This window comes from Pan troglodytes, chromosome 22, assembly GCF_028858775.2.
Source record: "Pan troglodytes isolate AG18354 chromosome 22, NHGRI_mPanTro3-v2.0_pri, whole genome shotgun sequence".
NCBI lineage: Eukaryota > Metazoa > Chordata > Mammalia > Primates > Hominidae > Pan > Pan troglodytes.
In genome coordinates, this window is record NC_072420.2 from 945,835 (window position 1) to 959,770 (window position 13,936).

A 13,936-nucleotide genomic window follows, 5' to 3' on the forward strand; every position below is an offset into this window, starting at 1 on the left:
GCCCCTTTTGGCAGATCACAGACAAGGCCCTGGCACCTGGGTGCACAATGCAGAGTTATAATGTCACAATGCCCCGTTAGGCTGATCACAGACAAAAGCCTGTCACCTGGGTAACCAGTGCGGAGTTATGATGTCACAATGCCCCTCAGGCAGATCACAGACATGGGCCTGTCAACCGGGTGACCAGTGCAGAGTTATGATGTGACAATGCCCCCTTAGGCAGATTACAGACAAAGACCTGCCCCCAGGGTGAACATTGCAAAATTATGATGTCACAATGCCCCCTTAGGCGGATCACAGACAAGGGTCTGTCACCGGGGTGACCAGTGAAGAGTTATGATGTCATAATGCCCCCTGAGGCCAGATCACAGACAAAGGCCTGTCTTCAGGGGAACCAATGCAGAGTTATGATGTCACAATGCCCCCTTAGGCAGATCACAGACAAAGGCCTGTCACCTGGGTGACCAGTGTAGAATTATGAAGTCACAATACCCCCTTAGGCAGATCACAGACAAGGGCCCCTCATCTGGGTGCCCAGTGCAGAGTTATGATGTCACAATACACCCTTAGGCAGATCACAGACAAAGGCCTCTCACCTCAGTGCCCAGTGCAGAGTTATGATGTCACAATGCCCCTTAGGCAGGTCACAGACAAAGGCGTGTCTCCTGGGTGACTACTGCAGACTTGTGATGTCACAATGCCCCCTTAGGAAGATCACAGAAAAGGGCCTGTCACCTGGGTGACCAGTGCAGAATTATGATGTCACAATAACCCCTTAGGCAGAGAACAGAAAAGGGCCTGTCACCTTGGTGACCAGTGCAGAGTAATGATATCACAATTCCCCCTTAGGCAGATCACAGACAAGGGCCTGTCACCTGGGTGTCCAGTGCAGAGTTATGATGACAAAATGCCCAATTAGGAAGATCACAGATAAGGGCCTGTCACCTGGGTGACCAGTGCAGGATTATGATGTCCCAATGCCCCCTTAGGCAGATCACAAAAATCGGCATGTCATCTGGGTGACCAGCGTAGTGTTATGATGTCACAATGTCCCCTTAGGCAGATCACAGACATGGGCCTGACACCTGGGTGCCCAGTGCATAGCTATGATATCAAAATGCCCGCTTAGGCAGATCACAGACATGGGCCTGTCACCTGGGTGCCCAGTGCAGAGTTATGATGCCACAATGCCCCTTTAGGCAGATCACAGACAAGGGCCTGTTACCTTGGTGCCCAGCGCAGAGTTATTACGTCACAATGCCCTCTTAGGCAGATCACAGAAAAAGACCTGTAAAATGGGTGACCAGTGCAGAGTTATGTTGTCACAATACCCCCTTAGGCAGATCAAAGACAAGGGCCTGACAACTGGTTGACCATTGCAGATTTATGATGTCACAATGCCCCCTTAGGCAGGTCACAGACAAGGTGCTCTCACCTGGGTGCCAGGTGCAGAGTTATGATATCACAGTACCCCTTTAGGCAGATCAGAGACACGGGATTGTCACCTGGTTGCCCAGTGCAGAGTAATGATGTAACAATGCCCCCTTAGGCAGATCACAGATAAGGGTCTGTCACCTGGGTGACCAGTACAGAGTTATGATGTCACAATGCACCTTAGGCAGATCACAGAGAAGGGCCTGTCACCAGGTAGACTAGTGCAGATGTATGATGTCACAATGCCCCCTTAGGCAGATCACAGACAATAGCCTGTCACCTGGGTGACCAATGCAGAGTTATGATGTCACAATACACCGTTAGGCTGATCACAGACAAAGGACTCTCATCTCTGTGCCCAGTGTAGAGTTTTAATGTCACAATGCCCCTTAGGCAGATCACACACAAGGGCCTGTCTCCTGGGTGACTAGTGCAGACTTATGATGTCACAATGCACCCTTAGGCAGATCACAGACAAGAGCCTGTCACCTGGGTGACCAGTGCAGAGTTATGATGTCACAATGCCCCCTTAAGCTGATAACAGAAAAGGGCCTGTCACCTGGGTGTCCAGTGCAGTGTTATGATGACAAAATGCCCACTTAGGAAGATCAGAGACAAGGGCCTGTCACCTGGGTGACCATTGCAGTATTATGATTTCACAATGCGCCCTTAGGCAGATCACAGAGAAGGGTCTGACACCTGGGTGACCAGAGCACAGTTATGGTGTCACAATGGCCCCTTAGGCAGATCAAAGACAAGGGTCTTCCACCTGGGTGAGCACTGCAGTGTTATGATGTCACAAAGCCCCCTTATGCAGTCCACAAACAAGGGTCTGTCACCTGGGAGACCAGTGCAGACTTATCATATCACAATGCCCCCATAGGCAGATCACAGACAAGGTCCTGTCACCTCTGTGATGAGTGCAGAGTTATGATGTCACAATGTCCTCTTAGGCAGATCACAGACAAGGGCATGTCACCTGGGGGACCACTGCGGAATTATGATGTCACAATGCCCCCTTAGGCAGATGACAGGCAAGGGCCTGTCACCTGGGTGACCAGTGCAGAGTTATGATGTCAGAATACTCCCTTAGGCAGATCACAGAAAAGGGACTGTCACCTGGGTGCCCAGTAGAGAGTTATGATGTCACAATGACCCCTTAGGCAGATCACAGAAAAGGGCCTGTCACCTGGGTGACCGCTACAGAGTTATGATGTCACAATGCCCCCTTATGCAAATCACAGACAAGGGCCTGTCACCTGGTTGACCAGTGCAGAGTTATGATGTCACAATGCACCCTCAGGCAGATCACATACAACGGCCTGTCACCTGGGTGACCAGTGCAGAGTTATGATGTCACAATGCCCCCTCAGGCAGATCACACACAAAGGCCTGTCACGTGTGTGACCAGTGCAGGGTTACGATGTCACAAAGCCCCCTTAGGCAAATCACAGACAAAGGCCTGTCACCCGGGTGATCAGTGCAGAGTTATGATGTCACAATGCCCCCTTGGGCAGATCACAGAAAATGGCCTATCACCTGTGCAACCGGTGCAGAGTTATGATGTCACAATACACCTTAGGCAGATCATTGACAAGGGACTTTCACCAGGTTGACTAGTGCAGATTTATGATGTCACAATGCCCCCTTAGGCTGATCACAGACAATGGCCTGTCTCCTGGGTGACCAGTGCAGAGTTGTGATGTCACAATACACCCTTAGGCTGATGACAGACAAAGACCACTCACCTAGTTGCCCAGTGCAGAGATTTGATGTCAAAATGCCCCTTAGGCATATCACTCACAAGGGCCTGTCTCCTGGGTGACTAGTGCAGACTTATGATGTCACAATGCCCCCTTAGGCAGATCACACACAAGAGCATGTCAGCTGGGTGAGCAGTGCAGAATTATTATGTCGCAATGCCCCCTTAGGCAGATAACAGATAAGGGCCTGTCACCTGGGTGACCAGTGCAGAGTTATGATATCACAATGTCCCCTTAGGCAGATCACAGACAAGGGCCTGTCACCTGGGTGCCCAGGGTAGAGATATGATGTCACAATGCCTCATTAGGTAGATCACAGCCAAGGTCCTGTCACGTGGGTGACCAGTGCAGAGTTATGATGTCACAATGACCCTTAGGTAGATGACACACAAGGGCCTGTCACCTGGGTGACTAGTGTAGACTTATGATGTCACAAAGCCCCCTTAGGCAGATCACAGACATGGGTCTGTCACCTGAGTGGCCAGTACAGGGTTATGATGTCACAATGCCTCCTCAGTCAGATCACACACAAGGGCCTGTCACCTGGGTGACCAGTGCAGAGTTATGATGTCACCATACGACCTTAGCAGAACACAGACAATGGCCTCTCACCTGGGTGCCCAGGGCAGAGAAATGATGTCACAATGCCCCTTAGGCAGATCACAGACAAGGGTCTGTCTCCTAGGTGACTAGTGCAGACTTATGATGTCACAGTGCCCTCTTAGGCAGATCACAGACAAGGGCCTGTCTCCTCGGTGACCACTGCAGAGTTATGATGACAAAATGCCGACAAAGGAAGATCACAGAAAAGAGCCGGTTACCTGGGTGACCAGTGAAGAGTTATGATGTCACAATGCCACTTACGCAGATCACAGACAATGGTCTGTCACCTGGGTGACTAGTGCAGACTTATGATGTCACAATGCCGCTTAGGCAGATCACAGACAAACGTCTGTCATCTGGATGACTAGTGCAGATTTATGATGTCACAATACCACATTAGGCAGATCACAAGCAAGTGCCTGTCACCTGGGTGACCAGTGGAGAGTTATGATGTCACAATACGCCCTTAGGCAGAACACAGACAAAGGCCTCTCACCTGGCTGACCACTGCACAATTCTGATGTCACAATGCCCCTTTAGGCAGATCACAGACAAGGGCCTGTCACCTGGGTGACCAGTGCAGAGTTGTGATGTCACAATATTCCATTAGGCAGATCATAAACAAGGGACAGTCGCCTGGGTGCCCAGTCCAGAATTATGATGTCACAATGACCCCTTAGGCAGATCACAGATAAGGGCCTGTCACCTGGATGACCAGTACAGCGTTATGATGTCACAATGCCCCCTTTTGCAGATCACAGACACGGGCCTGTCACCTGGCTGACCAGTGCAGAGTTATGATGTCACAATGCACACTCAGGCAGATCACTGACAAGGGCCTGTCACCTGGGTGACCAGTGCAGACTTATGATGTCACAATGCCCCCTCAGGCAGACCACACACAAGGGCCTGTCACCTGTGTGACCAGTGCAGGGTTATGATGTCACAATGCCCCCTTAGGCAGATTACAGTCAAGGGTCTGTCACCTGGGTGACCAGTGCAGAGTTACGATGTCACAATGGCCCCTTAGGCAGATCAAAGACAAGTGTCTTTGTCCTGGGTGACCGGTGCAGGGTTATGATGTCACAATGCCCCCTTAGGCAGATCACAGACAAGGTTCTGTCACCTGGGTGACAAGTGCAGGGTTATGATGTCACGATGCCCCCTTAGGCAGATCACAGACAAGGTTCTGTCACCTGGATGACCAGTGCAGAGTTGTGATGTCACAATGCCCCCTTAGCACATCACAGAGTAGGCACTGTCACCTGGGTGACCAGTGCAGGATTATGATGTCACAATGCCCCCTGAGGGAGATCACAGTCAAGGGCCAGTCACCTGGGTGACCAGTGCAGTATTAGGATGTCACAATGCCCCTCAGGCAGATCACACACTAGGTCCAGTCACTTGTGTGACCAGTATAGGGTTATGATGTCACATTGCCTCCTTAGGCAGATCACAGACAAAGGCCTGGCCCCTGGGTGAGCAGTGACGAGTTATGATGTCACAATACTCCCTTAGGCAGATCACAGACAAGGTTCTGTCACCTGGGTGACCAGAGGAGAGTTATGATATCACAATACTCCCTTAGGCAGATCATAGGAAAGGACTGTCACCTGGGTGACCAGTGCAGAGTTATGACATCACAAAGCCCCCTTAGGCATATCACCTACAAAGGCCTGTCATCAGGGTGACCAGTGCAGAGTTATGAAGTCACGATGCACCCTTTGGCAGATCACAGACAGTGGCCTGTCACCTGGGTGACCAGCGCAGAATTATGATGTCACAATACCTCCTTAGGCACATCACAGAGAAGGGCCTCTCAACTGGGTGCCCAGTGCAGATTTATGATATCACAACGCACCCTTAGGGAGATCACAGACAAGGGCCAGTCACCTGGGTGCCCAAAGCAGAGTTATGATGTCACAATGCCCCCTTAGGCCAATCACAGACAAGGGCCCGTCACCTGGGTGGTCAGTGCAGATTTACGTTGTCACAATGCCCCTTAGGCAGATCACAGACAAGGTCCTGTCACCTGGGTGACTAGTGCAGATTTATGATGTCACAATGGCCCCTTAAGCAGATCACAGACAAAGGCCTGTCACCTGGGAGACCAGTACAGAGTTATGATGTCACAATGCCCCCTTAGGCAGATCACAGACAAGGGTCTCTCACCTGGGTGACAAGTGCAGAGTTATGATGTCACAATGCCCCCTCAGGCAGATTACACACAAGGGCCTGTCACCTGTGTGACCAATGCAGGGTTATGATGTCACAGTGCCTCCTTAGGCAGTTTACAGACAAGGGTCTGTCACCTGGGTGACCAGTTCAGAGTTATGATGTCACAATGCCCCTTAGGCAGATCACAGACAACGGCCTGTCACCTGGGTGAGCAGTGCAGAGTTATGATATCACAATACCCCCTTAGGCAGATCACAGGCAAAGGCCTCTCACCTGGGTGCCAAGTGAAGCGTTATGATGTCACAATGCACCTAAGGCAGATCAGAGACAAGGGCCAGTCACCTGGGTGTCCAGTGCAGAATTATTACGACAAATTGCCCACTTAGGAAGATCACAGAAAAGGGCCTGTTACCTGGGTGACCATTGCAGAATTATGATGTCACAATGCCCCCTTAAGCAGATCACAGACAAGGGTCTTTCACCTTGGTGACAAGTGCAGAGTTATGCAGTCACAATGCCCCCTAAGGCACATCACAGACAAGGGACTGTCACCTGGGTGACCAGTGCAGAGCTATGATGTCACAATGCCCGCATAGCAGATCACAGACAAGGCCCTGTCACCTGGGTGACCAGTGCAGGGTTATGATGTCCCAATGCCCCTTAGGCAGATCACAAAAATGGCGTGTCACCTGGGTGACCAGTGCAGTGTTATGATGTCACAATGTCCCCTTATTCAGATCACACGCAAGGGCCTGTCACCTGGGAGCCCGGTACAGAGTTTTGATGTCACAATGCCCCCTCAGGCAGAACACACACAAGCGGCTATCACCTGTGTGACCATTGCATGGTTATGATGTCACAATGCCCTTTAGGCAGATTACACACAAGGGTCTGTCACCTGTATGGCCAGTGCAGACTTACGTTGTCACAATGGCACCTTAGGCAGATCAAAGACAAGGGTCTTTCTGCCGGGTGACCAGTGCAGGGTAATGATGTCACAAAGTCCCCTTAGGCAAAACTCAGACATGGTTCTGTCACCTGGGTTCATAGTGCGGAGTTATGATGTCACAATGCCCCCTTAGGCGGATCACAGACAAGGAACTCTCTCCTGGGTGACCAGTGCAGATTTATGGTGTCACAATGCCCCCTTAGCACATCACAGAGAAGGAACTGTCACCTGGGTGACCAGTGCAGGATTATGATGTCCCAATGACCGCTTAGACAGAATACAAAAAAGGGCATGTCACCTGGGTGACCAGTGCATAGTTATGATGTCACAATGTCCCTTTAGGCAGATGACAGACAAGGGCCTGTCTCCTGGGTGACCAGTGAAGAGTTATGACGTCACAATTCCCCCTTAGGCAGATCACAGACAAGGACCTGTCACCTGGGTGCACAGTGCAGAGTTTTGATGTCACAATACCACCTTAGGCAGACCACAGACAAGGGCCTGTCACCTGGGTGCCCAGTGCAGCGTTATTACATCACAATGCCCCCCTAGGCAGATCACAGACAAGGACCTGTAAAATGGGTGACCAGTGCAGAGTTATGATGTCACAATACGCCCTTCGGCAGATCACAGACAAGGGACTGTCACCTGTGTGACCAATGCAGATTTATGATGTCACAATGCTCCCCTAGGCAGATCACAGACAAAGTCCTGTCACCTGGTTTCCCAGTACAGATTTATGATGTCACAATACCACTTTAGGCAGATCATAGACATGGGATTGTCACCTGGATGCCCAGTGCAGAGTAATGATGTAATAACGCCCCGTTAGGCAGATAATAGAAAAGGGCCTGTGACCTGGGTGACCAGTACAGAGTCATGATGTCACAATGCCCCCTGAGGGAGATCACAGAGAAGGGCCTGTCTCCTGGGTGACCAGTGCAGAGTTATGATGTCACAATGCACACTCAGGCAGATCACACACAAGGGCCTGTCACCTGGGTGACCAGTGCAGAGTTATGATTTCACAATGCACACTAAGGCAGATCACAGACAAGGGCCTGTCACCTGGGTGAACAGTGCAGATTTATGACGTCACAATGCCCCCTCAGGCAGATCACACACAAGGTCCTGTCACCTGTGTCACCAGTGCAGGGTTATGCTGTCACATTGCCCCGTTAGGCAGATCACAGACAAAGGCCTGGCACCAGGGTGAATAGTGCAGAGTTATGATGTCACAATACTCCCTTAGACAGATCACAGACAAGGGTCTGTGACCTGGGTGACAAGTGCAGAGTTGTGATGTCACAATACTACCTTAGGCCAATCACAGAAAAGGGACTGTCACCTGGATGCCCAGTGTAGAGTTATGATGTCACAATGACCCCTAAGGCAGATCACAGATCAGGGCCTGTCACCTGGGTGACCAGTACAGAGTTATGATGTCACAATGCCCCCTTAGACAGATCACAGACAAGGGCCTGTCACCTGGGTGACCAGTGCAGAGTTATGATGTGACAATGCACACTCAGGCAGATCGCAGACAAGGGCCTGTCACCTGGGAGTCCAGTGAAGAGTTATGATGTCACAATGCCCCCTCAGGCAGATCACAAACAAGGGCCTGTCACCTGTGTGTCAAGTGCAGGGTTATGATGTCACAATGCCCACTTCGGGAGATCACAGACAGTGTCCTGTCACCTGCGTCACCAGGGCAGTATTATGATATCACAATTCCCCCTTAGGCAAATCACAGAGAAGGGCTTCTCACCTGGGTGCCCAGTGCAGGTTTATGATATCACAATGCCCCCTTAGGGAGATCACAGACAAGGGCCTGTCACCTTGGTGCCCAATGTAGAGTTATGATGTCACAATGCCCCCTTAGGCAGGTCACAGACACGGTCCTGTCACCTGGGTGACCAGTGCAGAGTTATGATGTCACAATACGCCCTTAGGCAGAACAAAGACAAAGGCCTCTCACCTGGGTTCCCAGTGTAGAGACATGATGTCACAATGCCCCTTAGGCAGATCACAGACAAGGGCCTGTCACCTGGGTGTCCAGTGCAGAGGTATATGACAAAATGCCCACTTAGGAAGATCACAGACAAGGGCCTGTTACCTGGGTGACCATTGCAGAGTTATGATGTCACAATGCCCCTTACGCAGATCACAGACAATGGCCTGTCACCTGGGTGACTAGGGAAGATTTGTGATGTCACAATGCCGCCTTAGGCAGATCACAGACAAGGGCCTGTCACCTGGGTGCCCAGTGCAGAGTTACGATGTCACAATGCCCCCTTAGGCAAATAACAGACAAAGGCCTGTCACCTGGTTGACCGCTGCAGAATTATGATGTCACAGTGCCCCCTTAGGCAGATCACAGACAAGGGACTGTTACCTAGGTGCCCAGTGCAAAGTTATGATGTCACATTGACCCATTAGGCAGATCACAGATAAGGGCCTGTCACCTTAGTGACCAGTACAGAGTTATCATGTCACAATGCCCCCTCAGGCAGACCACACACTACGGCCTGTCACCTGCGTGAGCAGTGCAGGTTTATGATGTCACATTGCCCCCTTAGGCAGATCACAGACAAAGGCCTGGCACCAGGGTGACCAGTGCAGTGTTATGATGTCACAATGCACACTCAGGCAGATCACAGACAAGGGCCTGTCACCTGGGTGACCAGTGCAGAGTTATGATGTCACAATGCCCCCTCAGGCAGATCACACACAAGGTCCTGTCACCTGTGTGACCAGTGCAGTTTTATGATGTCACATTGCCCCCTTAGGCAGATCACAGACAAAGGCCTGGCACCAGGGTGAGCAGTGCAGAGTTATGATGTCACAATACTCCCTTAGGCAGACCACAGACAAGGGTCTGTCACCTGAGTGACCACTGCAGAGTTATGATGTCACAATATTCCCTTAGGCAGATAACAGACAAGGGACAGTCATCTGGGTGCCCAGTGCAGAGTTATGATGTCACAATGACCCCTTAGGCAGATCACAGATAAGGGCCTGACACCTGGGTTACCAGCACAGAGTTGTGATGTCACAATGCCCCCTTATGCAGATCACAGACAAGGGCCTGTCACCTGGGTGACCAGTGTAGGGTTATGATGTCACAATGCACACTCAGGCATATCACAGACAAGGGCCTGTCACCTGGGTGACCAGTGCAGAGTTATGATGTCACAATGCCCCCTCAGGCATATCACATACAGGGCTCTGTCACCTGTGTGACCGGTGCAAGGTTATGATGTCACAATGAACCCTTAGGCAGATCACAGGCAGTGTCCTGTCACCAGGGTTACCAGGGCAGAATTTTGATGTCACAATGTCCGCTTAGGCAGATCACAGACAAGGTCCTATCACCTGGGAAACCAGTGCAGAGATATGATGTCACAATGACCACTTAGGCAGATCACAGATAAGGGCCTGTCACTTGGGTAACCAGTAAAGAGTTATGATGTCAGAATGCTCCTTTTAGGCAGATCACAGACAAGGGCCTGTCACCTGGGAGACCAGTGCAGATTTATGATGTCACAATGCACCCTCAGGCAGATCACAGACAAGGGCTTCTCACCTGGGTGTCCAATGCAGAGTTATGATGTCCCAATGCCCCCTCAGGCAGATCACAAACAAGGGCCTGTCACCTGTCAGACCAGTGCAGGGTTAGGATGTCACAATACACTCTTAGGCAAATCACAGACAAAGGCCTGTCACCAGGGTGACCAGTGCGGAGTTATGATGTCACTATGTCCCCTTAGGCAGATCACAGACAGTGGCCTGTCACCTGGGTGACCAGTGCAGAATTATTATGTCACAATACCCCCTTAGGCAAATCACAGAGAAGGGCCTCTCACCTGGGTGCCCAGTGCAGATTTATGATATCACAACGCCCCCTTGGGGAGATCACAGACAAGGGCCTGTCACCTGGGTCCCCAAAGCACAGTTATGATGTCACAATGCCCCCTTAGGCAGATCACAGACAAGGGCCCATCACCTGGGTGACCAGTGCAGAGTTACGATGTCACAATGCCCCGTAGGAAGATCACAGACAAGGGCCTGTCACCTGGGTGACTAGTGCAGACTTATGATGTCACAATGGCCCCTTAAACAGACCACAGACTAGGGCCTGTCACCTGGGAGACCAGTACAGAGTTATGATGTCACAATGACCCCTTAGGCAGATGACAGACAAGGGTTTCTCACCAGGGTGGCCAGTGCCGAGTTATGATGTCACAATGCCCCCTCAGGCAGATTACACACAAGGGCCTCTCACCTGTGTGACCAGTGCAAGGTTATGATGCCAGAATGCCCCCTTTGGCAGATCACAGACAAAGGCCTGTCACAAGTGTGACCAGTGCAGATTTATGATTTGATAATGCCCCCTTACGCAGATCACAGACAGTGGCCTGTAAACTGGGTGACCAATGCAGATTTATGATGTTGCAATTCCCCCTTAGGCAGATCACACACAAGGGTCTGTCAGTTGGCTGACCAGAGCAGAGTTTTGATATCACAATGGCTCCTTAGGCAGGTCAAAGACAAGGATTTTTCACCTGTTTGACCAGTGCAGGGTTATGATGTCACAATGCCCCCTTACGCAGATCACAGACAAGGCTCTCTCACCTGGGTGACCAGTGCAGAGTTATCATATCACAATGCCCCCTTAGGCCGATCACAGACAAGGGTCTGTGACCTGGCTGACCAGTGCAGAGTTATGATGTCACAATGCCCCCTTAGGCACATCACAGACAAGGGACTGTCACTTGGGTGACCAGTGCAGAGTTATGATGTCACAATGCCCCCTGAGCAGATCACAGACAAGGCCCTGTCTACTGGGTGACCAGTGTAGGGTTATGATGTCCCAATGCCCCTTAGGCAGATCACAAAAAAGGCATGTAACCTGGGTGACCCATGCAGTGTTATGATGTCACGATGTCCCCTTTGGCAGGTCAGAGATGAGGGCCTGTCACTTGGGAGCCCAGTACAGAGTTATGATGTCACAATACCCCGTTAGGAAGATCACAGATAAGGGCCTGTCACCTGGGTGACCAGTACAGAGTTATGATGTCAAAAAGCCCCCTTTTGCAGATCACAGACAAGGGCCTGTCATCCGGTTGACTAGTGCAGATTTATGATGTCACAGTGCCCCCTTTGGCAGATCACAGACAAGGGCCTGTCACCTGGGTGACCAGTGCAGAGTTATGATGTCACAATATGCCCTTAGGCAGAACACAGACAAAGGCATCTCACCTGTGTGCCCACTGCAGAGATATGATGTCACAATGCCCCTTAGGCAGATCACAGACAAGGGCCTGTCTCCTAGGTGACTAGTGCAGACTTATGATGTCTCAGTGCCACCTTAGGCAGATCACAGACAAGGGCCTGTCAGCTGGGTGACCAGTGAAGTGTTATGATGACAAAATGCACACTTAGGAAGATCACAGACAAGGCCTCTTACCTGGGTGACCAGTGCAGAGTTATGATGTCATAATGCCACTTACGCAGATCACAGACAATGGCCTGTCACCTGAGTGACTAGTGCAGACTTATGATGTCACAATGCCGCCTAAGACAGATCACAGACAAGGGCCTGTCACCTGGGTGCCCAGTGCAGGCTTATGATGTCACAAAGACCCCTTAGGCAGATAACAGACAAAGGCCAGTCACCTGGTTGACCACTGCAGAATTCTGATGTCACAATGCTCCTTAGGCAGGTCACAGACAAGGGTCTGTCACCTGGGTGACCAGTGCAGAGTTATTATGTCACAATGCTCCCTAAGACAGATCACAGACAAGTGACTGTTAGCTGGGTGCCCAATGCAGAGTTATGATGTCACAATGACCCCTTAGGAAGATCACAGATAAGGGCCTGTCACCTGGGTGACCAGTACAGAGTTATGATGTCACAATGCCCCCTTTTGCAGATCACAGACAAGGGCCTGTCACCTGGGTGACCAGTGCAAAGTTATGATTTTGCAACGCAAACTCAGGCACATCACAGACAAGGGCCTGTTCACCTGGGTGTCCAGCGCAGACTTCTGATGTCACAAAGCCCTCTCAGGCAGACCACACACAAGGGCCTGACACCTGAGTGACCGATGCACGGTTATGATGTCACAGTGCCCCCTTAGGCAGTTTACAGACAAGGGTCTGTCACCTGGGTGACCAGTGTAGAGTTATGATGTCACAATGTCCTTTAGGCAGATCACAGACAAAGGCCAGTCACCTGGGTGTCCAGTACAGAGTTGTGATGACAAAATGCCCACTTAGGAAGATCACAGAAAAGGGCCTGTTACCTGGGTGACCATTGCAGAATTATGATGTCACAATGCCCCCTTAGGCAGATCACAGACAAGGCTCTGTCACCTTGGTGACAAGTGCAGAGTTATGCTGTCACAATGCCCCCTTAGGCACATCAGAGACAAGGGACTGTCACCTGGGTGACCAGTGCAGAGTTATGATGTCACAATGCCCCCATAGCAGATCACAGACAAGTACCTGTCACCTGGCTGACCAGTGCAGGGTTATGATGTCCCAATGCCCCTTAGGCAAATCACAAAAATGGCATGTCACCTGGGTGACCAGTGCAGTGTTATGATGTCACAATGTCCCCTTAGGCAGATCACAGACAAGGGCCTGTCACCTGGGAGCCCAGTACAGAGTTATGATGTCACAATGCCCCCTTAGGAAGATCACAGACAAGGTCCTGTCACCTGGGTGACCAGTGCAGAGTTATGATGTCACAATGCCCCCTCAGGCAGATCACATACAAGGGCCTGTCACCTGTGCGACCAGTGCAGGGTTATGATGTCACAATACTCCTTAGGCAGATCACAGACAAAGGCCTGTCACCAGGACGACCAGTGCAGAGTTATGATGCCACAATGCCTCCTTAGGCAGATCACAGTCTGTGGCCTGTCACCTGGGTGTCCAGTGCAGAATTATGATGTCACAATACATCCTTAGGCAGATCACAGACAAGGGCCTCTCACCTGGG